The sequence below is a fragment of the Schistocerca serialis genome, chromosome 9 (assembly GCF_023864345.2).
Source record: "Schistocerca serialis cubense isolate TAMUIC-IGC-003099 chromosome 9, iqSchSeri2.2, whole genome shotgun sequence".
Classification (NCBI taxonomy): Eukaryota; Metazoa; Arthropoda; class Insecta; order Orthoptera; family Acrididae; genus Schistocerca; species Schistocerca serialis.
The window spans coordinates 121,891,365-121,919,004 of record NC_064646.1 but is presented as its reverse complement, the minus strand read 5'-3'; the positions used below and the strand labels follow the sequence as shown (position 1 = coordinate 121,919,004).

Below are 27,640 nucleotides of genomic sequence, written 5' to 3'. Positions count from 1 at the left end.
TAAATATCAACAACCAGTGGAAGAACAGAACATAGGGCGTTATAAAAACCCTAAGCAGAACTCATATAAAGGCAAAAATTTCGCACAAGGAATACATCCATAAGTAAGGTGACCAAATTTAAATAGGAACTATTGATTCGTAGTTATTTCGCCAATTCTCTGTGGAGACAAGTGCCTGTAGTACGCACTATTGAAACAACTTCGTCTCATTATTTGAAAGTTAAGTTATGTAAATGGTGTCGAGCGGTATTATGCTGCCGTAAGTCAGCTGTGGATGATGACTGCTGGGAGCTCATGTAACGGCAGTAATTCAGCCGTGAGCTTATTGACCATCGCTCTGGCTTCATGTTTCTGCTGACCTTGAAATGAGGACCATCTACGTATCTGCTTGCGTACTTGCTAATCACGCCACAGACGGGTTCTCGGCAGCGTGGTGGCCTCGCGGTTACTACGTTCTGCGTCAAGAGCCGGGCCCTCCGATGACGTCACGCGGCCTTGATACGACGCTAGTGCCCGTGAGATGGGCACGCGCAGCCAGCAGTCAGTTGTGGACACGTGGGCCGCATGGCTGATTCTCCGGCAGACGACGCAAGCACAGGTAAGCAGCACACACGGCCGCTACATGTAAACAATGCCTACTCCATTGTTGCGCCTTCGTAGTGCATACCTAGGCCACTGAAACCCCTACTGCCGCGTTCGAGTATATCTCCGACAGTTAACGTACGTGGCCCGATTGATTAACAGATAGTTCAGAGCCTATAATTTGAATTATACATTTCATTACTCACTATATGTACGGTCTACAAAAAGGTCTGTGTACTGCGTGGTAGGGAACACTATCTGAAGCCTGACACTATGAAATTCAGTACGGACGTCCTGTAAACTCTACATCTGTAATTCGTACGCCACCGTGTGGATTGTGGTCGGAGCTACTTGCTATATTTGTACCACACTATTCGCAGATGATGTGCGGATAGAACATCTGTCAGGAAGTCTGGGTATAGGTCCACATTTATGTAATTTATAGCCAGTCGTTGTGGCCGAACGGTTCTAGGCGCTTTAGCCCGGGAGCGCGCTGCTACTACGGTGGCAGGTTCGAATTCTGCCTCGAGCATGGCTGTGTGTGATGTACTTAGGTTAGTTAGGTTTCAGTAGTTCTAAGTCTACGGGACTGATGACCTCTGATGTTGAAGTCCCATAGTGCTTAGAGCCATTTCAATCTTTTTTATTTTTTTGAATTCATAAACAGAGCAGTTGAACGGAATGGACAGTGTCTTGAAAGCAGGGTATAAGATGAACATCAACAAAAGCAGAACAAGGATAATGGAATGCAGTCGAATTAAGTTGGATGATGCTGAGGGAATTAGATTAGGAAATGAGACACTTAAAGTAGTAAAGGGGTTTTGCTATTTGGGGAGCAAAATAACTGATGATGGTCGAAGTAGAGAGGATATAAAATGTAGACTGGCAATGGCAAGGAAAGCGTTTCTGAAGAAGAGAAATTTGTTAACATCGAGTACAGATTTAAGTGTCAGGAAGTCGTTACTGAAAGTATTTGTGTGGACCGTAGCCATGTATGGAAGTGAACAATGGACGATAAATAGTTTAGACAGCAAGAAAATAGAAGCTTACGAAATGTGGTGCTACAGAAGAATGCTGAAGATTAGATGGGTAGATCACATAACTAATGAGGAGGTATTGAACAGAGTTGGGAGGAAGAGGAGTTTGTGGCACAACTTGACCAGAAGAAAGGATCGGTTGGTAGAACATGTTCTGAGGCATCAAAGGATCACCAATTTAGTACTGGAGGGCAGCGTGGAGGGTAAAAATCGTAGAGGGAGACCAAGAGATGAATACACTAAGCAGATTCAGAAGTATGTAGGCTGCAGTAGGTATTAGGAGATGAAGAAGCTTGCACAGGATATAGCATGGAGAGCTGCATCAAACCAGTCTCAGGACTGAAGACCATAACAACAACAACAACAACAACAAACCGATTTTAGAGAGTAGGTATCTGTACACCTTCATTACATTGAAAGGAAGGAAGGTTGTATTTTTCTGTGGTAATGGAATAATATTTACTCTTTACGTAGGTATAAGAATGGTTCAAATGGTTGAAATGGCTCTGAGCACTATGGGACTCAACTGCTGAGGTCATTAGTCCCCTAGAACTTAGAACTAGTTAAACCTAACTAACCTAAGGACATCACAAACATCCTTCGAACCTGCGACCGTAGCGGTCTTGCGGTTCCAGACTGCAGCGCCTTTAACCGCACGGCCACTTCGGCCGGCTATAAGAATGATTCCAGATATTTTGTGGTTGGTAATACTTCTAACTTTTTATTTAAATTTTTGTTCTATTATTAATTTTTAGACCCCAACTCAAATGATATTTCCTCAAAATCATGTAATAGTAAAATTGGCACTTTATCTTTCTTAATCTACAATTTTTCTCTTTTCATTTCACGTTTTTTGACAGTTTCGTCCTGATGATTTTACAGTTGCCGCTTACATTTTCATGTAAACCTTTCCGCAACGCATAATATTTTTCCAGAAATGTTCTGCACAGGTTCTTGTTTATTATTAATGCAACGTTCTCGCGATGCCAAAATAACCCATTAAATAATTTTCGGCTTTTTCCTCAGAATTTCCTCCCTCTTACGCTGATCTAACATTCCCGAGGCAAGATTCGAACCTGCGACCGTAGCGGTCGCGCGGTACCAGACTGTAGCGCCTAGAACCTCTCGGCCACTCCGGCCGACCATGGCAAGTCACACAGGATGGATATCCCTAGACTTTGGGCAATTGTGATATAAAGTAGTATTAGATTCCAGATGTTCGAATCAAACACTCTTCGATATTTATAGTTACTTACCTTTCTCATTGTGGATTGTGACATTACAAAGACGATGCCACCTTGGGATACGCAGTTCATTGAATGCCGACTCATGCGGAACATTAATCACAAGCGGCGTTGGATAGGTAATGGAACACGTTTTTTTTCTGAAAGCAGGTCGGTTTAATCAGAATTCCAGTACAGTATGGTATTTCCCTATTTTTCTTTCTATAGAACCGTGCTTTTCAACATCATCTCCGTTCAATGTGATGGCCCTACACCACCTTACTGGGAGGGCCTGAGTGGCCGCATGGTGCCTCTCTATTGGCAGACGTCTTGCTGCGTCAATAACCTCTGCGTCATCGACATAGTGCTTCCCACGGAGTGGATTCTTCATGGGGCCAAACTGATGGAAGTCGAAAGAGACGATATCCTGGTTGTGGGGTGGCCTCAAGGAGTGTCCCCTATGTTCACCATCGCATGAGTCACAGTTGTGTGCCGCCGTTTGGCATGCGGGAAATACTACAGGTTTGCACGGCATTGTTACGGTGGTGATACACGTCTCGCCCAACGACTCACGGTGCTTTTGTTCATTGGCATATCTACGTAGACACTCCGCAATCACCTATGAATATCTGCGAAGCTCTGATTTTCCACCAAGAGCAACTCGAAGACAGCTCTCTGCTTGGAACGCACCTGCGCTAGAGACGAAATTTAATTGAAGGTTACGCATAGCGCCGCCAGCAGTCGGAGCTTCATGGAACTATAAGGACTGAAGCTGAAATATTTTACGATGTTCCAAAATAAAATCCGCATTTTTCGACCGAAGTTGGCAGAGAGCAAAAAAAAATGTGTTGCGTTACTTATTGAACGTCCTCATAGTTGCTAACAGGTGGTTGCTCTATGCAGTGGGACTTGGTCAAAATTTTTGCGTCCATTAATCACTCTGAGACCTGATGCTGAAGGAAACAACAGAAATTTGTCTGGCGAAGCATTTCATTAATACAGACGGTGGCTTCTGCCTGGAAAAAGAAGGGCTTCGGCGCTTTCTTTGATCAAGTAGTAAGTATGTCGCTAAGGGACAGCTCGTCTTCATGTACCCGTATCCCAGCATGGATCGAGCTTCTAACAAAAGATTCAATAAGTGCACAGCTCTTTCCTGCCGGACAACATCTCTGGCCCTTGTGAGTCTGTGGGTGCATGCGCAGTGGCATGACCTTTAGGTTTAACAACACGGTCGTAAGTGCTGTAGATTTAGTCCACCAGTTCATTCGGAAGGTAACCGATAAGTATACGGTCGAAATATCAGTTTAAGAAATGGAGATCCTGCAACTACGCTACCGAAATATAAAGGATATGTCATTCTATTACTAAAAGATAACTCACAAACCGAACAACCAATTCCTCGTCCAAGGTCGAGCTCAGAGGACCACACATTGAAGTTGTTAAAAATAAAAACTAGATGTCTAGAGGAGCATGAATTTTTTATCGTACTCTTTTATTTTAGGCAGAAGGAAGGAAGCTAAGTTTTAATATATCGTTGAAAAAAATGATTCGAATGGCTCTGAGCACTATGGGACTTAACTTCTGAGGTCATCAGTCCCCTACTTTAGGGGGAGGGGACTGATGACCTCAGAAGTTAAGTCCCATAGTGCTCAGAGCCATTCGAACCAACCGCACAAACCGCACTGCAGATAATACCAAAAGAGCAAATGGCACCTGGAAACAAATTTCCTTATACAGTGTGGAGAACTCTAAATAGGCTGACGGCTGGTGTACCCAGATGCGAAACTAATCTATGTAAGTGGGGACTGCTCACTAACGATGACGACGTTCTTTGCGGATGCGGAGAGGTACAAGACGAGGCACATCTGCTCATGTGCCGACTACTGCCGGAGCCCTGCAGTTTTAGTGACCTGCTACAAGCCAACGACAAAGCCGTTGTGGTGGCTAACTATCGGAAAAATAAAATTTGATCTGGACACGGAAAAGTAAGTAAAGTAAAGTATCAGTGCCCTAGAACTTAGAACTACTTCAACCTAACTAACCTAAGGACAGCACACACATCCATGCTCGAGGCAGGATTCGAACCTAAGGCCGTAGTGGTCGCGCGGTTCTAGTCTGTAGCGCCTAGAACCGCTCGGCCACTCCGGCCAGCTAATGTATCGTTGACGTGGAGGTCGTTATACATGGAGAACAACCTCAGATTATACAGGAATAGGGAAGGAAATCGGCTGTGCCATCTCAAACAAAACATCCCGGCATTTGCTCGGAGCGATTTATGGATATAACGGAAAATCTAAATCAGGATGGCGGGACGCGAATTTGAACCAGCGACGTACCGAATGCGCGTCCATTGTGTTAGTCACTGCACTAACTCGCTCGGTTATTTTGATATGGCGTGGTATGGCGATCAGATAATAGTGGTGACAAATGAAAGGCGGGGGGGGGGGGGGGGGGGGAGTTCATACGAAAGGAATGCAGAAGAAAAGGAATACTGAAACAGTGTTTCTGTTAGTAGACGACACTGCGACTTGTCCTAATCGTTATAGGATCAGAGCAATGAAATCACCCAGCTTCACAGGAAGGCAGCTAAAGCAAGGATAAGGGTCTCAAGGGTCTCCCCCGACAAGCGTTTATTTATTTGCAAGTTCTATGGATAAACACTGCGTCCTCTCGCTGCCATGTGGAATGACGCAGTGTGAGGACACTGCAGTATACTTTCTCGTTTGGGAATCAGGTATGACATTAGTTTTTCTTTGAAGTTGATTTTATGATACCAGAATGAGATTTTGACTTTGCAGCGGAGTGTGCGCTGGTATGAAACTTCGTGGCAGATTAAAACTGTGTGCCGGACCGAGACTCGAACTTTGAACCTTTGCCAATTTTATGTTATGTTAAACTCTTTACAACACTGCATAGATTGTTAAAGATATCTATCTTTGATACATGATTTGATAGATGATATCAAAGATAACGTATCTTAGAATATCTCAGTTCTTTCTATGCCACACATACCGTGATCAGAGGATCTCCTTGTAGTATGGAATTTATGAATTTGTGGTTTTGGAATTGTGTTTGATTAATGGCAACAAACCTCAGGGCGGAGCGAACGCGCTGTGAACCTTTTTCAGTACAACCAAAAGGCTGTTATGAAGAGGTTGTAGAGAGGACTTCTCGTATTATCTTTATTAGACACTTCTGTGCTACAAACACTTACTCCTAAATGGCGAAGTACCCTAAAACCTCATGTCTTAAGCATTAATGAAAGAAAATGGGAAAAGTAAATCATTTTTTTTTCATTTTCACCCAAAGAATTTATTTTTGTAATGAAGAAGTTGCCAAGCATAGATGTTTAAGAAGATCTGCGGCATATGACTTGCTCTTTGTATTTTTTATAAATATAAACACCTGACAGTACAGAATATCATGTTTAATTTATTATTTTGATTTATCAACGTTCAATGGCAGCACAGGTGCAGAGTAATCCTGTTTTATATACGTTTTCAACTATTGAATTAACTACTGAAGTCACAGTACAAGAACAACATCAAAACTAATGAAATCCTCTCGGGCTTCCGTCCGGGTAGCTGCGTCGAAAAGCCGCGTCGTTTCGACAAGTGTCATTGTCATCATCTTCGTCAGATGATGATGAGAATGACACTCATCGAAACGTTGCGGATTTTCGACACATCTACCCGGATGAAATCCCGAGAAGATTTCGTCAACAGTATACACCGGGAAAGTCTACACTCACATAATATCAAAACAGTGTCTGGATGTAAAACACTATTAGCGAAATATGCAGATGGAGGATACAGCTAAGTACATCGCAGTGCCAAAGCTAAGGCCGAGATAAGTAAATAGACGGAACATATTAACTGCTCGATTGAAATGAATCGAAGAGGAGGAGCAAGTTGCCAGAGGTTTCTAGTTCGCGTACGGCAAGTTGGACGTCACGTGGGGTGAGATAAGCGTGACTACTGGTCTCATAGAACGAAGCAGCCGAAGGATCCAGAAAAGACAGTGTGCGTCAGTCAGTGAGCAGTTACGGTACACTGTAGGGGTGTTCTTCGTTACAGCATGGTACAGTGACGACATTTGGATGACTTCACGCGGAGAGGAATCATCGGGAAACGGGAAGGACTAAGTGTGACGAGTGTAGCCCAGGAGTTTGGCATTGCTCATACTTTCGCTTCATGTCCATGAGGTGCGTTCCGTATCACAAGCACTGCTGCCTGAAGGAGAGAAAGTACTCAGCCGCGATTTTATACAACAACTGATGACTGATTCATCGTGCAAACAGTCCAAGCTAGAGAGGATGGAGTATTTGTGTCACTGAGGAGTGACTCTACTCTACGATGTCATTCAGAATCGCCGAATTGATTCTGCTCTTCCCGAGTTGTCTGCAATATTCAGCTCCGTAGCATTTGCTTAACAATTTCGCCTTTGCAGCTTATTCAAACTTCCGTTTGTCGATGCGCCCTACCTGGTACCCATTGCGTGGCATTATGGAATTAACAAAGTCTGCGCCGTTCGAACCACTTTCCGCGGAGCTGTTCACAGTCTCTTCTGGGAGTGGCGAAATAGACGTTCTCCCTGACCGAGAATCAGCGGTGAAATGTTTATGCTTTTTGGCTGGTGAGTGGCGACGCTTCCGTGGGGTTAAGTAATGCCAGCTGTTTTGCGCTAAGAAACACGCTACTCTCGCATTCCCTTATTAGTTTTCATACGTACAATTCACCCGCATTTTAATAAAAATTCGTTCTGAATTTCACCCTTTTTCCATCTGTTTGATGAATTATCTTACGTATTTACATTTACTTTGATCTTTTTGTTGCAGTGATCACAAAAAAATTTATTCTTGTTTAACATTGTTTTCCTAGATCGCTTCTTTGCCATTTTATTCTATAATCTCTTACTTACTAGAACGAATCCATTCCGAAGGAATTTCATGATTGGTTGTTCCCTTTGCACGATTGCTTGCCTTCTGAGGAAAATTAGGCTGCACGCATAAAAAATGGTACCACCATACCGCTAGTGGTTGATACACTGATTGCTACGATGTTTTTTTTACGCTTCTCTAGATCTCTCCGAACATGCTATAACATTTGATCTAGCGAAATTTCTCCCTCTTCTGCAATGACTAATTCATCTATTGTTCATAGTAAAGTGGGATCTAAAGCATTACTCATAAAGGTTAATTTTTCCATGGGTAACACGCTGAACGATTTCTCCGGCCAGTACAACATCGGTCGAGATCGGGACCCTGCTATGGTGTCTGTAATCGTAACAGGAAGCTATAATTTTGCTCCGGCTGTATCACACTTCGTTTTAACTCTAACTTTGCCGTACTCGTTAATTTCGTACTATTAATGGATTAATGTTTTTGGAGAAAACATAGCGTAAAACAAGCGGCTGCCATTCCTTCGAAATTTTGGCTGCGGCGTTAATACTACTTCTTTACACAGTGGTGCTTCCACATTGCCTACAAACAGCTGAATTATACTCGATAGTTTGTCAGTACGAATTACCTGTGCTGCAAATGGTCGACTAACTCCTTTATAGAGTTGCTGAGGTCTCTTACTGAGAAGACAAGATGTGTATGTCTTTGTTCTGCCAAAAGTATTACTTAATTCATTCGCACTTATACCCCCTTGTCGATAACTTTGCATTGACCGGATATGGATGGATCATCAAACATTGCAAACGGGAATTCCAAATTGCAGCTGGAAATAGCATGTTAAATATACAGGGTGTCACAAAAAGGTACGGCCAAACTTTCAGGAAACATTCCTCACACACAAATAAAGAAAAGATGTTATGTGCACATGTGTCCGGAAACGCTTAATTTCCATGTTAGAGCTCATTTTAGTTTCGTCAGTATGTACTGCACTTCCTCGATTCACCGCCAGTTGGCCCAATTGAAGGAAGGTAATGTTGACTTCGGTGCTTGTGTTGACATGCGACTCATTGCTCTACACTACTAGCATCATGAACATCAGTACGTAGCATCAACAGGTTAGTGTTCATCACGAACGTGTTGCAGTCAGTGCAATGTTTACAAATGCGGAGTTGGCAGATGCCCATTGGATGTATGGATTAGCACGGGGCAATAGCCGTGGCGCGGCACGCTTGTATCGAGACAGATTTCCAGAACGAAGGTGTCCCGATAAGAAGACGTTCGAAGCAATTGATCGGCGTCTTAGGGAGCACGGACCATTCCAGCCTATGACTCGCGACTGGGGAAGACCTACAACGACGAGGACACCTGCAATGGACGAGGCAATTCTTCGTGCAGTTGACGATAACCCTAATGTCAGCGTCCGAGAAGTTGCTGCTGTACACGGTAACGTTGACCACGTCACTGTATGGAGAGTGCTACGGGAGAACCAGTTGTTTCCGTACCATGTACAGCGTGTGCAGGCACTATCAGCCGCTGATTGGCCTCCACGGGTACACTTCTGCGAATGGGTCATCCTACAATGTGTCAATCCTCATTTCAGTGCAAATGTTCTCTTTACGGATGAGGCTTCATTCCAACGTGATCAAACTGTAAATATTCACAATGAACATGTGTGGGCTGACGAGAATCCGCACGCAATTGTGCAACCACGTCATCAACATAGATTTTCTGTGAGCGTTTGGGCAGGCATTGTTGGTGATGTCTTGATTGGGCCCCATGTTCTTCTACCTACGTTCAATGAGCACGTTATCATGATTTCATACGGGATACTCTACCTGTGCTGCTAGAACATGTGCCTTTACAAGTACGACACAACATGTGGTTCATACACGATGGAGCTCCTGCACATTTCAGTCGAAGTATTCGTACGCCTCTCAACAACAGATTCGGTGACCGATGGATTGGTAGAGGCGGACCAATTCCATGGCCTCCACGCTCTCCTGACCTCAACCCTCTTGACTTTCATTTATGGGGGCATTTGAAAGCTCTTGTCTACGCAACCCCGGTACCAAATGTAGAGACTCTTCGTGCTCGTATTGTGGACGGCTGTGATACAATACGACATTCTCCAGGGCTGCATCAGTGCATCAGGGATTCCATGCGACGGAGGGTGGATGCATGTATCCTCCTTAACGGAGGACATTTTGAACATATCCTGTAACAAAGTGTTTGAAGTCACGCTGGTACGTTCTGTTGCTCTGTGTTTCCATTCGATGATTAATGTGATTTGAAGAGAAGTAATAAAATGAGCTCTAAAATGGAAAGTAAGAGTTTCCAGAAAATTGTCCACATAACGTATTTTCTTTCTTTGTGTGTGAGGAATGTTTCCTGAGAGTTTTACCGTACCTTTTTGTAACACCCTGTATACCCTAGCTTGATCTGAATAATCCTTAGCTGTAGAAGCATGAGCATAGAATTTTATTTACTTTCCACTAGCTGTAGAATGTGATGTGTCCCTGTGGGGAATTCTTTTCCCACTTGCAGTAATCCCAATCACTTCAGCTTCACACAGGTGCAAGGAAAATATACCTTTGATAATATATTGCGACGTCGTCCTCTACGCCACCTAGGAGAAAGGAATTACCACGTATCTCGTCGCTCCTTAGACAGGAGAAGACTGCTACAGCAAACTAAAGGAAAAATATTATTAATCTATGTACCCCACCACAAAATTAAACGCAATAGTCTGCGTTCTTGACACTTATCGCTAGACCTAAGCTCATAAGGTACACTCTGTATTTTTCTCTTTCCGCGTGGTAATTTTTCGATGGTAACGATGTGGGTATTTGTGTTAACGAATCAGCTGTGCTTTAAAAGGTTTAACTCGACTAACTTGCAGAGCCGATGTTTTCGTAGGTAATAGTAACTTAACACTGACCGGTGAAGTCATTCCCGCAGGCTGGTACGGTCCTTGAAATTTTGTCAAGAATTGCTTGGTTCGACACTTCGAGGTATACGGATTTTCTAGTAGAACCCACTGTCCTATTTTGTACTGATTAATATACTCGTTCCCTGCAAATTCGCTCTTGATGCTCCAGTGCCTTAATGTTTGCACGTTATACTCGTTTACGAACTTCTTTCTGTGAATTGCTGCACGTGTTCACCCAGCATTCCTAATTTTCATGGCACTAAATCAAAAGTCGACGGCAGTTTTCATCCATTCACAGCCAAACAGACATCCCATTCTAAACGTTGTCTGTTCAATTAGTGTCATAACTTCTTCCGTATGGTATACTGTACACGTCCCGTAAGATCATTACCTTGTGGATAGAAAAGAATAGTCCGTAATTTCTTTACACGCAGTAGACGACATAATCTGTTTCTCCAGAGCAGGCATAAAATTTTGTTCCTTGATATGACATGTGGTACAACAAACTTAAGAAATCAATGGTTCGCCATAGCTTGAGCTACTGCGCTTGCTTTCTGATTTGGTACTGCTATCAGTACGAGGCACCTTGAGAAATAGACGATCATCGCCAGTAAATACTTTTTATCCGCTAAACTTCTATTAACGGTCCTAATGCGTCATTTTCAATCATTTGAAATATTTTCCGATTATGGTAACCTATGACGTTGTATCTTTTTAATGTTCGTTGAACATAAGAAATTCAACTATTAGTTTCATATTGCTCCACATCACCTTGCCGTATTCTACATCAAAATCTCTTTGCGACTCAGCTGCCAGTAGCTTTATATCTGTCAAATACTTTGCCTATACGTTCAGCATGTTCAGCTAGATCTTTAGAAAAACCTATGATTTCATCCAAGCCGACCATGGAGTTTTTCGCTTTTAAAACTTTTGGGAATCAATCTAATAAACAATGAAATGTTGCAGGTGGGCTTTTGAACCCAAAAGGAATTCTACGATACTGCTAGCACCTGGATGATGTTGTAAAAGATGTTTATGGACTATCTTCTGGACATACTTCGATCTAATGCTAACTACTCCTTGAATCGAGTATGGAAAAGAATTTACACCGCCCCATGTTATGTGTTCTTTGAGCTGTTGATCTATGAACTGTTCCATTATTGGCTTCAGATGTTTTGGTTACCTGCTACAGTTCACTGTTGCATGACTGCCTGATGGAGTACGATGCTATGTTATGGGTGTGGCTGGCCCAGAACCTTCTGAATTAAATAAATCCTTGTACCAAACTAATGACTCCACGACCTATCGATCATTTCCCGTTGAGAGACGAACCTTGTTATGGAACGCAGACTTTCTGACAGTTTACATGACATCTTACTCTATTTCTGACCCATCAATGTCTTCTTCTTCTTCGAGTACATGACTTGTAGCTATTACTAATCCCTTCAGAAGCTTTACTTCATTCGTTGTGAAATCATCCATGGTTACTGGCACCATAAGCTGTCCATTTATTTCCTTACGATATTTTATACTTCTTCGTATAAAACAATGCTGTTCACCCAACGTATCATTACTTCACATAGTTCCTATTAAACACAATGCGTATTGTGCAACATCTGTGCCTATCGTAAACCAAACTAGGTTTCCTGTACTTGCTGGTACTCTTTCATGTGAAACAATTTTTAACGTAATTGTACACAGCTTAGTTCGCACCACCTTAGCAAAGGGTTTACCTTTGACACAGAAACACTTGTACCTGTTGCATCCGTTGGAAACGAACCCCTGTTGAGTTTAACTGTTCGTTGCGAAAGGCAGATTTTAGCATGGTGGCCAACCGGATAGTCTTAGCAGAGTATTCTAGAAAATCTTTGCCTCACAGTTAGAAACAATTCTATTTGTTTGTGAAGCCATGTGTTCCCTGCTTTAAACTTGAACTGTGTTCAGTATGAGATTTTCACTCTGTAGCGGAGTGTGCGCTGATGCGAAACTTCCTGGCGGATTAAAACTGTGTGCTGGACCGAGACTCGAACTCAGGACCTTTGCCTTTCGCGGGCAAGTGCTCTACCATGTGTGCGCCGGTATCTACTAAAAACCTTACTTCGTTTTATTTACCCAAGCTGTCAAGCAACAGTCTGAATCTGTATACGTTTTCACAATACTGTGATCTATTGGGAAAGCTTTCCGATGGAAGGAACTTTCCCATTCCCGTTTAACTTTTACTTCCTCGAACTGTACTTGCCCTCCTAGTTCATAGTTTCACAATCTCGAACCTTATGCTCATAGTTTGGAAATTACAATATTGTGCTTGACTATACTGCGTCTTTAAATGCCACAAAACTAACGTTCTTCACCAAATCAGAATATTTTATGTTCACTGCGCGTCCTAGTGCACTATCCACATCTTGTAAACGGATACTAACACTAAGTGCCTATGCTACATCCTCAGCGTCCTTAATTCATACTTGCGGCATAAGAAGTCACTCTCATTTAGCCAACCGCCTTGTAAAATAGGGTGGAGGAGCCGATAGGGGTTCAGGGCACTCTCTTGCCCTTGGGGTAAATGGAAATGAGCGTTAGGCGTCATTGGCCGGGAGGCCCTTTACGGGGCAGGTCTATAACATACCACGCCACAATGGGCGACCTGCGCGCCGGATGGGGATGAAATGGTGATGAAAACAACACGTCACCCAGTCCCTGAGCGTAGAAAATCCCCGTCCCAGCCGGGAATCGACCCGGGCCTGTAGGACGGCAATCCGTCACGCTGACCACTCAGCTATAGGGGTGGACGCCCTTGGGGTGGGAAACTGCATCTAAAGGCGGAGGAATCAACAACGATCAACGGTATGAGGACGCAGATGGCAATAGGAACCACTGCATTAAAAACACAATGTGTATCCACAGGACACGTGACCTGTAACTGAGAAAGTGTCTTGATGATTTCTCCATTGAGAAAGTGTCTTGATGATTTCTCCATTGGCAAAAGATTACGAAATAGTCTCTCATTCTTACCTCCAGGAGCGAACTGCCAAGTGGTAGGTGACTATGAGAGAAAGATTGAATAACCAGCGAAAGGACAACGTTCTGCGAATAGGGACGTGGAATGACAGAAGCTTGAACGTGGTAGGAAAGCTATAAAATCTGAAAAGGGAAATCCTAAGGCTCAATCTAGATTTAGTGGGGGTCAGTAAAACGAAATGGAAGGAAGATAAAGAGTTTTGTCCATACGAGTATACAGTACATCAGCAGTTGCCGAAAATGATACAACGGGACTAGGATTCGTCATGAATAGAAAGGAATGACAGAGTAAGTAAATGCGAACAATTCAGTGACAAGGTTATTCTCGCCAATATCGACTTCAAACCAACACCGACAACAATAGTTCAGGTATTCATGCCGACGTTGCAAGCGGAAGATGAAGAGATAGAGAAAATACATGAAGATACTGAACTTGTAATTCAGTACTTAAATGCAGATGAAAATCTAATAGTCATAGGAGAACGAAATGAAGTTATGGGAGAGGATGTAAAAGGAAGGGTTACATCATGGACTTGGTAGTAGAAACGAGAGAGAAGAAAGACTAATTGAGTTTTACAATAAACATCCATTAGTAATAGCGAATACTCTGTTTAAGAATGACAGGAGGAGGATGTTTATTTGGAAAAGGCCGGAAGATACACGAAGATCTCCGATATGCTACATCACTGTCAGGCACAGATTCTGAAATCGAATACTGGATAGTAAGGCGTACCCAGAGGCATATATAGACTCAGGTCACAATTTAATAGTGATGAAGAGCAGACTGAAGTTTAAGAGATTAATCAGCAAAAATAAATGCCCAAAAAACTGGGATATGGAAGTACTAAGAAATGAAGAGGTATGTCTGAAGTTCTCTGACACTGTAGACACTGCAATGATGAATAGCTCAGTAGGTAGTACAGTTGAAGAGGAATGGATAAGTAGGAAAGAAAACTGTAGATACAAAGAACACAGATAATAGTAATGGCGTGTGACGAGGGCCTCCCGTCGGGTAGACCGCTCGCCTGGAGCAAGTCTTTCGATTTGACGGCACTTCGGCGATTTGCGCGTCGATGGGGATGAAATGGTCATGATTACAACACAACACCCAGTCCCCGAGCGGAGAAAATCTCCGACCCAGCCGGGAATCGAACCCGGGCTCTTAGGATTGATAGTCTGTCGCGCCGACCACTCAGCTACCGGGGCCGGACAAGGAACGCAGATGCGAAGAACCGCCGATAAAAGGTGAAATGCTTCTGCTAATCGACGTCAGAAGGAAGTACAAAAATGTCTAGGGAAATTCAGGAATACGGAAATACACGTCACTTAGGAACGAAATAAATATGAAGTACCGAGCGAGGTGGCGCAGTGGTTAGACACTGGACTCGCATTCGGGAGGACGACGGTTCAATCCCGCGTCCGGCCATCCTGATTTAGGTTTTCCGTGATTTCCCTAAATCGCTCCAGGCAAATGCCGGGATGGTTCCTTTCAAAGGGCACGGCCGACTTCCTTCTCCGTCCTTCCCTAATCCGATGAGACCGATGACTTCGCTGTCTGGTCTCCTTCCCCAAACCAAACAACCAACCACATATGAAGTACAGAGATGCTAGGGCAATATGGCTGCATTAAAATGTGAAGAGATCGAAAAAGAAATGATTGTGCGGAGAACGGACTCAGCATACAGGGACATCAAAACAACCTTCGGTCAAATTCAAAGTGAGGATGGCAACATTAAGAGATCGGCGGGAATTCTACTGTTAACTTTAGAGGAGAGAGTGGGTAGGTGAAAGCAGTACATCCAATGCCACTATGACGGGAAGGACTTTTCTGATGACTCAGTAGAAGAAAAAACAGGAGTCTACGTGGAACTTTGGAAGACTTAAGATCAAGTAAGGCAGGAGGTATAGACCACATTCCATTGGAATTTCTAAAATCGCTTGGAGAGGTGGCAACAAAACGACTATTCACGTTGATGTGTCGATTGTATGTGACGCGATACACCAGCAGAATTTCGGAGAAATATCATCCACACGATTCCGAGGATAGCAAGAGCCGACAAGTGTGATAATAATCGCACAACCAGCTTAACAATTCGTGCATCGATGCTGCTGATAAGAATAATACGCAGAAGAATGTAAAAAAAAACTGCGGATATGTTAGATGAAGATCAGTTTGGTTTTAGGAAAGATAAAGGCACCGGAGAGACATTTCTGACGTTTCGGTTGGAAATCAAGACACGTTCAAAGGATCTGTCGACCTGGAAAAGCGTTGGACAATGTAAAATGGTGAAAGATGTCCGAAATTCTGAGAAAAATAGGGGACAGCTATAGGGAAACGAGGGTAATAAACAGTTGTGTATGTACAAAAACCGAGAGAGCACAATAGGACTGGAAGACCAAGAACGGAGTGTTCGGATGAAAAAGGGTGTAAGACCGGGATGCAGTCTTTCGCCCCTACTTTTCAATCCATACATCGAAGAACCACTGTGGACAAAAAAGGAAAGCTTAAAATTCAGGGTGAAAGTATATCAATGATAAGATTCACTGACGACATTGCTATCCTCAGCGAAAGAGAAGACGAACTGTAGAGTGTGTTATGTGGAATGAACAGTTCAATGCGTACAGAAAGTGAGCTGTAAGTAAATCGAAGAAAAGCCGAGGCAATGAGAAGTAACAGAAATGAGAACGGTGAGAAATTTAACATACCAATGTGGATCACAAAGTATTTGAAGTTAAGGAATTCTGCTACTTGGGCAGCAAAATAACCTATGACGGATGGAGCAAGGAGGACATTAAAGGCTGACTAGCCCTGATGAAAAAGGCATTTCCAACCAAGAGACGTCTGCTAGTATCAAATATAGGCCTTAATATGAGAAAGAAATTTCTGAGCGTGTATGATTGGTGTATAGCATTGTGTGGTAGTGAGACATGGAGTGTGGGAAAACAAGAACATAAGAGAACCGAAGACTTTGGGATGTGGTGGTACAGAAGAATGTTGAAAATTAGGTGGACTGATAAGGTAAGGAATGAGAAGGTTATCCGCAGAATCGGCGAGGAAGGAAAAGTATGGAAAACACTGAAAAGAATAACAGACAGGATTGGAGGATATCTGTTAAGGCATCAGGGCATAACATCCGTGGTAGCAGAGGGAGCTATAGAGGGTAAAAACAGTAGAGGAAGAGATAGTTCGGAATACATCGAGCAAATAATTGGTGACATAAGTTGCAACTGCTACTATGAATGAATATGGCTCTGAGCACTATGGGACTTAACATCTGTGGTCATCAGTCCCCTAGAACTTAGAACTACTTAAACCTAACTAACCTAAGGACATCACACATATCCGTGCCCGAGGCAGGATTCGAACCTGCGATCGTAGCGGTCGCGCGGTTCCGGACTGAGCGCCTAGAACCGCTAGACCACCGCGGCCGGCTGCTACTATGATATGAAGAGGTTGTCGCAGGAGAGGAATTCGTGTCGGGCAGCATCAAATCAGTCACAACACTGATGACTTATAATAAATAAATGAAAATGTAAAAAATAATAAGAAAAACCTCTGAGGAACAGAGCTCGTCCAACGCTCTATTTTACGCTTTTTTACACATCTGGCTTGTGTGTCGTCTCAAAGTCTGTGCATTAAGGTATCATATCCTATTGGTAAATGATTCCATTGTTCCATTCACCTTTTATATTAAGACTATTTAGTTCCTGCCTAAAAATGCAAGTAATGTTGTGTTTGTTGTGTTTCCTATACATCTGTTGTAAATCTGCCTGCTAACTCACGGACTATGGATACTTTACTGAGTCCGTGATACGAGATGAAGGTTTCGCTTCCCCCCGTGATACGTAACTTGGCCATTTGCAAGCATGTTTTATCTGACCAGCAACTTAACGTGGCCGTGGCTAAGACATCGTCTATAGACACAGTGTCATGCTCTGTTGTTTTTCCCAGAGAGGAGAGTCGTTAGATTTGCGGCTGAAGGATCAATGAATGGTGAAGGAGCACTACTTAGTGTCACACAAACCACACTGAGGCTGTTGCGTTAGCTGTTCGTTAAGAATAAAACAATTACACTTAATTCCCGTCCCTAATCATTACGCATTCGGGAGGACGACGGTTCAATCCCGTCTCCGGCCATCCTGATTTAGGTTTTCCGTGATTTCCCTAACTCGTTTCAGGCAAATGCCGGGATGGTTCCTTTGAAAGGGCACGGCCGATTTCCTTCCCAATCCTTCCCTAACCCGAGCTTGCGCTCCGTCTCTAATGACCTCGTTGTCGACGGGACGTTAAACACTAACCACCACCACCTAATCATTAAACAACGACACTCTGAACAACCTTCTGCCGGCTGTGTGACCGTACTCTCTACAAGTACTACATGTTGCTGGTACAAATGCAACACTGTGTCCCGTTAAATTACAGATTTTGCAAAGAACCTGAACAGCATAGTTTTGCCGACTGTTACCTTAAACTGCGAGTAAATCCTCCGGTTTTCCTGGTCTACACAAGCTCACTTCCAAGCCTTTTAGTCCCAATCTGGACATAGCAAAGAATAAAATTTCTCTTTTGACAACAAATAACAAAGTCTTGTCTTTGACTCACCCTCAGTAACAGTTGCTGATGTTGGTGTGCTGGATCGTTGGAGACACCTCTTACTGGCACTGGACTGGGGCATTTCAGTACAGAAAATGGGAGCGACCGTCCTTTGCTAAGATGGAAATTCTTACCAGTTCGTCAGGATGCAGATCGAGGACCTATGTGGCTTCGTTAGACGAAATAAAACAATATTAATGATTATTGAGGGAAATACAAGTTGTTGATGCTTCTTCTGTGCTGACTGACGACTTCGAGATCGAGAGAAGAATTCAGTAGCGGACACACGGGTTTCAAGTACGCTGGATCAGCTTGAAGTGGAGGCCGACGGCTCGCTGATGCGGCGGTTTTGACGACCGCTAGAGTGGAAACCAAGCCCCGTCAGTAGCCCTGCTTCGGGAGACGGCCGTGACCAAGACGTGTGTGATTTTGAGTGTTCTCGATTTCCCCCCCCCCCCCCCCCCCCCAAGATCACGGCTCGCGTGTTCCCCAAGATGGACCGCGATGTTGGATGCCATGTAGTCGTGAGACTCAAAGGACGCTGGAGTTTTAGGACAGCTTCCGCACTGGAGGGGTGTTCATCGACCTTGAGTCTACCCACCAGTGCTGGATGCTGTGCTGACGTCGGTACTGGATGCTGGATTCAATCAGCCGTGGCATCGTTTCGCTGATCGACTCGTCGGTCAGCGTGTGCGAGATCAACATTGGAACAGTGTCACGCACGAGATGTCACCACACCACAGTGAGAGAATCGAGTGTGAACGACATGAACGCTGTCAATCCTACCGATTGAGTGCGAAAACCTAGTTGGGGTGCCGTATATGTTGCCGAAAAGAGTCTGCTCTACAGTGTCATTGATAATGACCGATTTGATTCAGCGTGAAATGTTTTCGCAGATGCGGATACGGAAAACCTGCTGCTGTATAATGGAATGATGACAGTGAAATTTTTTGCCGTGTCTGGACTCTAACCTGGATTCCCCACTTGTCGTTAGCGCTCGCCTTAGCATTAGGCCATCCGAGGATGCCTCAAGGTCTGATCGAAATTTCCATGCGTTGGGTTGTGGTTGGGTTGTTTTGGGAGATGAGACCAGACAGCGAGGTCATCGGTATCATCGGATTAGGAAAGGACGAGGAAGGAAGTCGGCCGTGCCCTTTCGGAGGAACCATCCCGGCATTTCCCTGGAACGATTTAGGTAAATCACGGAAAACCTAAATCAGGATGGGCGGAGACTGGATTGAACCGTCGTCCTCCCGAATGCAAGTCCAGTGTGCTAGCCACTGTGCCACCTCGCTCGGTTTTCCATGTGACGTCAACCATGTGCCCACAACCTGCACTCTTACATCCATTATGTATATTCCCGTACAGAGAAGACATATTAACTGAAAGTTGCTGACTTGGTGTTGGCAAATAAATACGATATAGCACTGCCTCTGACTTTCGGGAATACGACGCAATGTTCCTCAGGACATGGTGTATGTCCGAAGGTACAGACACTGCAGCGACTACAGCCGTTATCAAATACGTGAAATGCATTCGCAGTTGCGATTACGGACAACCATCAACTGTGTAATGGAATAACAACAGTGAAATTGTGCCGGGCTGGGACTCGAACGCAGATTTCCAGCTTCATCGCTAGCGGTCACGCCCTTAGACTATCCGAGCTCACCACAGGGTAACACGCGGCAAGTGACTTTCAATTAACATGTCTCCCCTGTACGACAATATACGTGCTCGACTACCCCAACTGTAGGGCGACCGCTCGCGATGAGCAGGAAATATGGGTTCGAGACCCGGTCCGGTACAGATTTTCACTGTCGTTGTTCCATTATACAGCAAATGGTGGTCAATATTCACAACTGTGAATACCTTTCATGTACTTTATAATGGCTCTAGTCGCTGCAGTGCCTTTTTCTTCGGACGTGTATACATGTCCGATGGAACTATGGATCGTATTTCTGAACAACAGAGGCATTGCATTATTGAATTGATTCTGCTCTTCTCGTGTTGTCAGTGGTCTACAGTTTCGCTACTTAACTTCACGAATCTGTTGCAGATTCTTTACTCCTTAGTGAAAATCTCACCAATCGTTACTGCGTCCTACCCAGTGTCTCTTGCGTAACATTGTGGAACTAACGAAGGCGGTTCTATCTGCACTATTCTAATCACTTTCCTCTGAGTTGCTCGAAGTCTCTCTTTAGAATTGCATTCCAGTAAGAATGTTGAAACGCTTATGCTTCTCGACCGAAGGCTCTTTCGCGTGGATAACACCGGCTGTTTTGCACTCACACGAACTTTTACTCGCCTGTTCCCTTACTTATATGGTAGAGTACCAGAAGCTTGCAACTACTCGTATTAAGAATGAAAGAACATTGGAAAATGATGAAATAAATTCAGGTAAGGATAAAATCTGGAATAAAATATGCTGATATTAAAAAACCTGGGCCATAGGCTATCAAAACTAGAAGTAGGATAAGAAACTAGAAAAATGCAAAAAAATTGGGAAAAAACTTCTTCAAATGTAGGAAACGTACTGAAATGTATTATAACAAAAAAGATACTTATATATTCAAATGGCGGCGGAGAATGATTGTTTACATGTATTGAATCATGATAGATTAGGCAAATATATCTTCAAATTCCTCATGTAAGCATAAGTAAAGAAAAATCTGGATATCGAGAGATAATGAAAGAATTACTCAGAAATTTTGATTTTAAAAGTAGAAGCAGTAAATAGACCCAATTTTAGAATAAAAGTGTTACTGCTGGGAAAATGTAAAATAGCTAAACCGGATCACAAGTTAGCGTGGTGAAAACATCGATAAGCTACCTGCTGGGCTAGGAATATCACCAGACAATAGCGTGGAGTCTTTATAGCAATTTGTATCTTGAACGAAAGATGTATATGTTACACCATAAATACCTTTTTGTGATGTATTATATAAAGAACACCTTTTCACCAAGATACATGCTGGTGCACAGAAATGTCGTTCCCAACGATGGATGAGCTTAGTCTTGCGACTAGTTCTGGAGAAACAGATTATTCTTTCAAGTATAGTGTAGTTAATTGCAGGTGTCTTCTTTCCCCATGGATTGTTGTATATGTCTATATATTCTGAACATCTTGCTCCAATTTCCACTTTGTCGTTATTGTAAGATGTTACGCTGGTAATGGACAGCCGTCATCCTTGTACAAGTTTTCGACATATTATTCCAAACCTCCCAGTTAGCCCTGGACTCAAGATTTAACAGTGTTCCAATATTAACTGGTTTACTTCTTATAAGTTCTGAATCGTATCTCACCTTCTTCAGGCGTCAGTCTATCATACAACGATTTTGTTTTCAATTCTTATGACATATCTCTTTACCAAATAGCTTTTGAGTTGCTGATAACTTCGAGTGGCTGCCATTTTGTTATAGTTTTTCCTATAATGAGTGTATTATTTATTTCGTCAAAGCCGTCTACCTAATTACGAGGGTTGCACAGAAAGTAATCCACAGCTAATTTTTTTTCTCAGCCGAAAACAATGCTACGAATGCGAAACATTAGGTATGTATTATTTGTAGTCTCCTGAATGAGCACGCCAAGTTTCAGTAACTTCTGACAGATAGCGTAGCTGCAGGACAGTTTCAAAATGGCGTCTGTAGGTGATGTTCGTTACAAGCAACGTGCCGCATTGAATTCCTGATTGCAGAGCAAGAAACTGCTGCGAAAATTCAAAAACGCTTGTGCAAAGTATATGGAGCCTGTACTGTCGATTGAAGTACAGTTATTCGCTGAGCATGGAGGGTAAGAGCATCAGAAGACGGTTCGGCGGAGTTCCACGATTTGCAACTGTCTGGGAGACCTTCAACGGCTGTCGGACCTGACATACTGCAGCGATCTGAAGTCATTCACGAGGGCAGACATATCACTACTCGTCATTTGGTGCTGCATCTCTCAATCAGCAAAGAAAGTGTGAATGCAGTTATCTGCACTCTTGGATATTCAAAGGTGTACGCAATTTGTGTCCCACGGTGTCTAACGGTGGATCACAAATCGTACAGAAAAAAGCATTTGTCTTGATTTCTTCCAAAGTTTTGAATCTGAGGGGGAGGCTTTCTTGTCCTGGATTGTGGCAGGTGATGAAACTTGGGTTAACCATTTTGAGTCCTAAACAAAAAGATAGTCAATGGAACGGCGCTATTCCCACTCCCCACACAAGAAAAAATTCAAAGCAACTGCTTCCGCCGGTAAGGTCATGATCACCGTGTTCTGGGACTGTGTTGCTGTGATTCTCCTTGATGTGATGCCAAGAGGCGGTACGATTAATTCAGTAGCATATGTCAACATACTAACAAAACTCTAGGCACACATGATAACACTCGGCCCCCACAAGTCTGAGGACTGCTGAACACATCGCAAAACATGGTTGGACAGTGTTACCTCATGCACCCCGTAACCCTGACCTAGCCCCCTCAGACTACCACTTGTTTGTGCCATTGAAGTATGCCATTAGTGGAAAACATATTGAGGACGGTAAGGAGGTGATTCATACAGTGAAGCACTGGCTCCGTCGTGAGGACAGGGATCTTTACCGACAGGCCGTACACGCCATTGTTTCGCGCTGGAGGAAGACCATAGAACGGGACGGAGATTACGTGGAAAAATAGAGTATTCAGGTAAAACACCATTCATTCGTGTGTATCGTTCTAAATTATGTTCAATGAAGAACTGTTGAAGAAAAAAATGCTGTGCATTGCTTTCTGGGTAACCCCCGTATTTTGTAGGTTACTCGCAGTGCTTTAGTTTCTATCTTTCTTACGGTTTTCTGAAATCCCTTCATTCAACACAGTCAACATTAACACAACTTTTGTCAATATGTGTATTACCAAAGAGATAATTCGATTCGTGACAAATGGAGTCAGTTACAAGTTGCCTATCTAACACCTTCCGGGGCCAACAAAAACTTGATTAGTTTTCCACATAATTACTGAGCGTATTTAAAAAGCTATCATATTCTACTCATTAAGATGTATAGCCGTATGTCAACACAGTAAGACAGAAACTCTGCATGGCAGCGTAAGTCAGGGCGTTTAAATTACCCAGACTATATTCTGCCAGTATTCGAGAATAGCGCGCTTACCGACTTCCAACAAGCTTTGCTGATAATTTCAAACCATTCCGAAACTTTTTCTCACTGACATCCCCAAAAAACTATAAAAGAATTATATTATCATTTCCATGCACAATACTTCAGCATCGTGAGTGACGTTTTAATTTATTAAATCTTTACTACTAACTCCATTCCTAACACTTAATTCAGGGTGTATCCATATATATATGTATCACGGAATGTATCCGAAAATGATATTGTTGTACGACTTATAGTTCAGGAGATACGATATTATTAATATTAAGAAGCGTGAAAACCTGGCTTCTTCTTAAAACTGAGCCGGGAGTACTCAGATTATATTCATCCAATGTTTTATAAAAACTGCACGTAGCGCCATCCAACAAACTTAAAATGTGATTTCAGATCTTTTTTCCAAGGAAATTTAAACTTAATTCCAAGATTTTCTGAACTTTCTTTTACTTATTCGCTCAGTGTCAAAAAATTAACACATTAAGTCATTTGTAAATTAATAAGAAGTTTGAGGCTGTTTTAGACATGGCAGTTCGATTCTTTACACAAAAGTGAGTTTACTGAACAAAACTAAGTACAGCTTCCATTTAACAGAGTGGAACAATTATTTGTACACCTACATCATGACCGAAAAATATTGCAATACAAAAGAATTGAATCAGTTTTCATTTCTGCTCCGGCTGTAAGTGTTGTGACTTGGCAAGACAGCCAAGCCACTAGGACAGGAAGCCGAAAGGCACGCGTTTAAGCTCACGCAGGCTGGCGTGAGGTCTGGAACAGGTAAAGTAATTATACTACCAAGAAAAGTACGTAGCTGCTGGAATACTTAACTTTAATCCATAATTGGTGAACATCGGTCTGACGGTACATGCATCACAAGATAAATAGCAATTGATAATGGCGGCTTGCTAGGTCGTAGCAAATGACGTAGCTGAAGGCTACGCTAACTGTCGTCTCGGCAAATGAGAGCGTAATTTGTCAGTGAACCATCGCTAGCAAAGTCGGCTGTACAACTGGGGCGAGTGCTAGGAAGTCTCTCTAGACCTGCCGTGTCGCGGCGCTCGGTCTGCAATCACTGACAGTGGCGACACGCGGGTTCGACGTATACTATCGGACCGCGGCCGATTTAAAGGCTACCACCTAGCAAGTGTGGTGTCTGGCGGTGACACCACAGTAACAGACTTCCGAATTCGATACTTTGGATCATTTAGCTGACGTCTCAAAGGCAGCGGGATAGCGATATGCATATATACAAATGGCGGTATTAAGTATACCCAAAGTGTACAAGGGCAGTACATTGTCAAGGCTGTCGTTTGTACTCTGGTGATTCGTGTGAAAATGTTTCCGACATGATTATGGTCGGACGATAGGAATTAACAGACTTTAAACGCGAAACGGTAGTTGGAGCAAGACGCAAGGGTCATTCCATTTCTGATATCGTTAGGGAATTCAATATTCCGAGATCAGCAGTGAGAATAGTGTTCCGTGAATACAAAATTTGATGCTTACCTCACACCACGCACAACGCAATGGCCGATTGCCTTCACTCATGGACCGAGAGCAGCTGTTTTTGCATACAGTTGCAGTGCACTCAGGCAAGCAACACTGCTTGAAATAATCGCCGAAATCTATGTGGCACGTACGACGAGCCTATCCGTTAGGACTGTGCGGTAAAATTTGGCGTTAGTGGCCTATGGCAGCGGACGATCGACGCGAGTGCCTTTGCTAACAGCACGACATCCCCTGCAGCGCCTCTCGTGGGCTCGTGACCATGTCGTTTGGACCCTACACGACTGGTAAACCGTGGCCTGGTAAGATGACCCCCGGTTTCATTGGTAGGAACTAATCGCATGATTCGGTGTGGTGCAGCCCGTGAAGTCATGGACTCAGGCGGTGAACAAGGCACTGTGCAAGCTCGTGGGGGGTTCCATAATGGTGCGAGCTGTCTTTACATGGAATGGATAGGGTCCTCTGTACGTTCCGCAAGTGGGAGACTATTTGCAGCCATTCATGGTCGTCATGTTCCCAAAGTACTAAGCAACTTCTATGGACGACGATTCGCAATGTCATCGGGGCACAGCTGTTCGCGACATGATTGGTGAACATTGTGGACAGTTCAAGCGAACAGTTTGGCTGAGCATGAATCCCACCGGAAATTTATGGGGCGTAATAGAGAGGTCAGTTAGTGCACAAAATTCTTCACCGGCAACGCTTTCGCTATTGTGGGCTGCTATAGGGGCAACAAGGGTAAGTATTTCTTGTAGGTACTTCCAACGAATTGTTCACTGCATGTCACATCCAGGTGTCGTACTATGGCGGTCAGAAGGAAGTCCGACACGATGCTCTGAGGCATCAAAGAAATGGTTCTAAGTACTATGGGACCTATAATCTAAGGTCATCAGTCCCCTACACGTAGAACTACTTAAACATAACTAACCTAAAGACATCAAACACATCCATGCCCGAGGCAGGATTCGAACCTACGACTGTAGCAGCCGCGCGTAGGAGGTATCCCACGACTTTTGTCATCTCATTGTAATGTAAGAATTTTTAGCATATGGCAGCCCCGTCAACAACTGTCATAGACTAATATATTGAAAAATCCGCCTCAGTTGCGAAAATTTTCAGGTCTTTACCCAGGTTTCGGCTGGGATAATCTAGCCTCTTTCAGAAGCATAAAATTACTATAAGATGCCAGAGTAAGGCACAGTCAACATTATTCATTGTAATGTATGCATTGATAATAATCATCCAAAATCCAAACGTCATACGCATAACAGAATATAGGGAGCCCATTTACAAACGGAAGACGTTAATGAACTGTATATGATGCATACAAATTAGTTAAAAAATTGATTTCCGAAGATAGGTAAGAATCTGATTTTTTCCTGAAAAGCTAAGAAATAGTTGCACTAAATAACAAGCCGGAAAGTGAATTTATTTCTTTTCTAGATGTTATTTGTGCAACTGAAAGAATAAAGTGAATTACTTATTGAAAAATTGTCTTGGAATATGGAAAACAAAAAATACTGTACATTTGGGATACAGAAGATGAGGAATTACTAAGAACTTGAAAACCCTTGAAAGGAAGACCAGACCCAGAAATGCACCGCGCTTACGACCATAATAAAAATGGAATGATAATATAACATGTTCATCGTCTCTGAAAAAGTAGGTTATCTTTCGTTGTCTGTTTTTACCTAGCAACATTACCTGCGCAGACGGTCATAGTACCGTATTTTTCTAAGAAAGAGCAGTAATTTAGTGCAGGGTAACCTAAGTCAGTAAATTAAGTTTTCAGGCGCTGTATCTAGCGAATTATCAGCTACATCACATGTAAGCGCACTATGTTGTTTTTGTTGTTGAGAAACACACTATTATATAAGGTAATTTGTAGAGCCTCGACTAATTTGAAATGGCTAGTTGCGGTTGGACGAGCCGTGAGGAAATCCCCGTACGTGTAGACCCGCTGACCCTGAAGAGCAGATGTCCAGGCGTGATGTTTGCAGCAATAATGCCACATTCGTGTTGCCAGATGCTTGTGTGTACCACGTTCACGATGTTCAACTCAGAGGAGAGGTGACGAAACGTTGTTACTCCTGATTAACTGGCCTCTTCCATACTGTCGTATAGGCCATTTTAGTCCTAGTATCATACAAAGAATTAGTACTGTTCTTAAAATCTGACAGACTTCCTAAACAACTGCTTGTAACCTGAGACATTTGTTATAATGTTTGCTTGTTCAGAGAGTGATGCGCAAGATTCTACGGCGTGTAAATTGCTTACGAACCATTTTGTCGGTAAACTGTGACTTATCGAATTTATTTGTTGTCATTTGGCGATACGTATGTGCGAGAGAGTGCTACAGGATTCTGGAATTAATTCTCGCCGTTTGTTGGACAAGTATCATATGTTTATTTTAATGAAATGGTACAAGCTAATTTATTGAAGGTAGTGTCATTCAGTAGCTACAATCTCTCCCTACCTTCGGGTAACAAATGGATTCCGCAATGAAAAACTTCAGGTTCTTTTGAGGTTAGCTGCTCATTGAGCCAGTTTTCGAGATCGTTAAAAGATTTGAAGTGGTTTTCAGGAAGGTCATGGTATATGGCCCGAAACAAATGGTAATAGGAAACGATCGATATCTAGTGTTTTCATAATGGCCATGCCTTATGGACCGAATCAAATGTGATTCTGGTTCAAATGGTTCCAAGCACTATGGGACTTTACTTCT

The 27,640-nt window shown here is 43.1% G+C and overlaps 1 long non-coding RNA gene across 1 annotated transcript in view; it reads left to right on the top strand.

The window, feature by feature from the left end:
* Window positions 1-527: 527 nt before the first annotated feature.
* Window positions 528-27,640, top strand: part of LOC126418781 (uncharacterized) — a 47,209-nt gene continuing 20,096 nt past the window's right edge. Inside the window, exon 1 of the long non-coding RNA XR_007575895.1 lies at window positions 528-598. This is a non-coding gene — a long non-coding RNA (uncharacterized LOC126418781). The remainder of the gene's footprint in view (window positions 599-27,640) is intronic.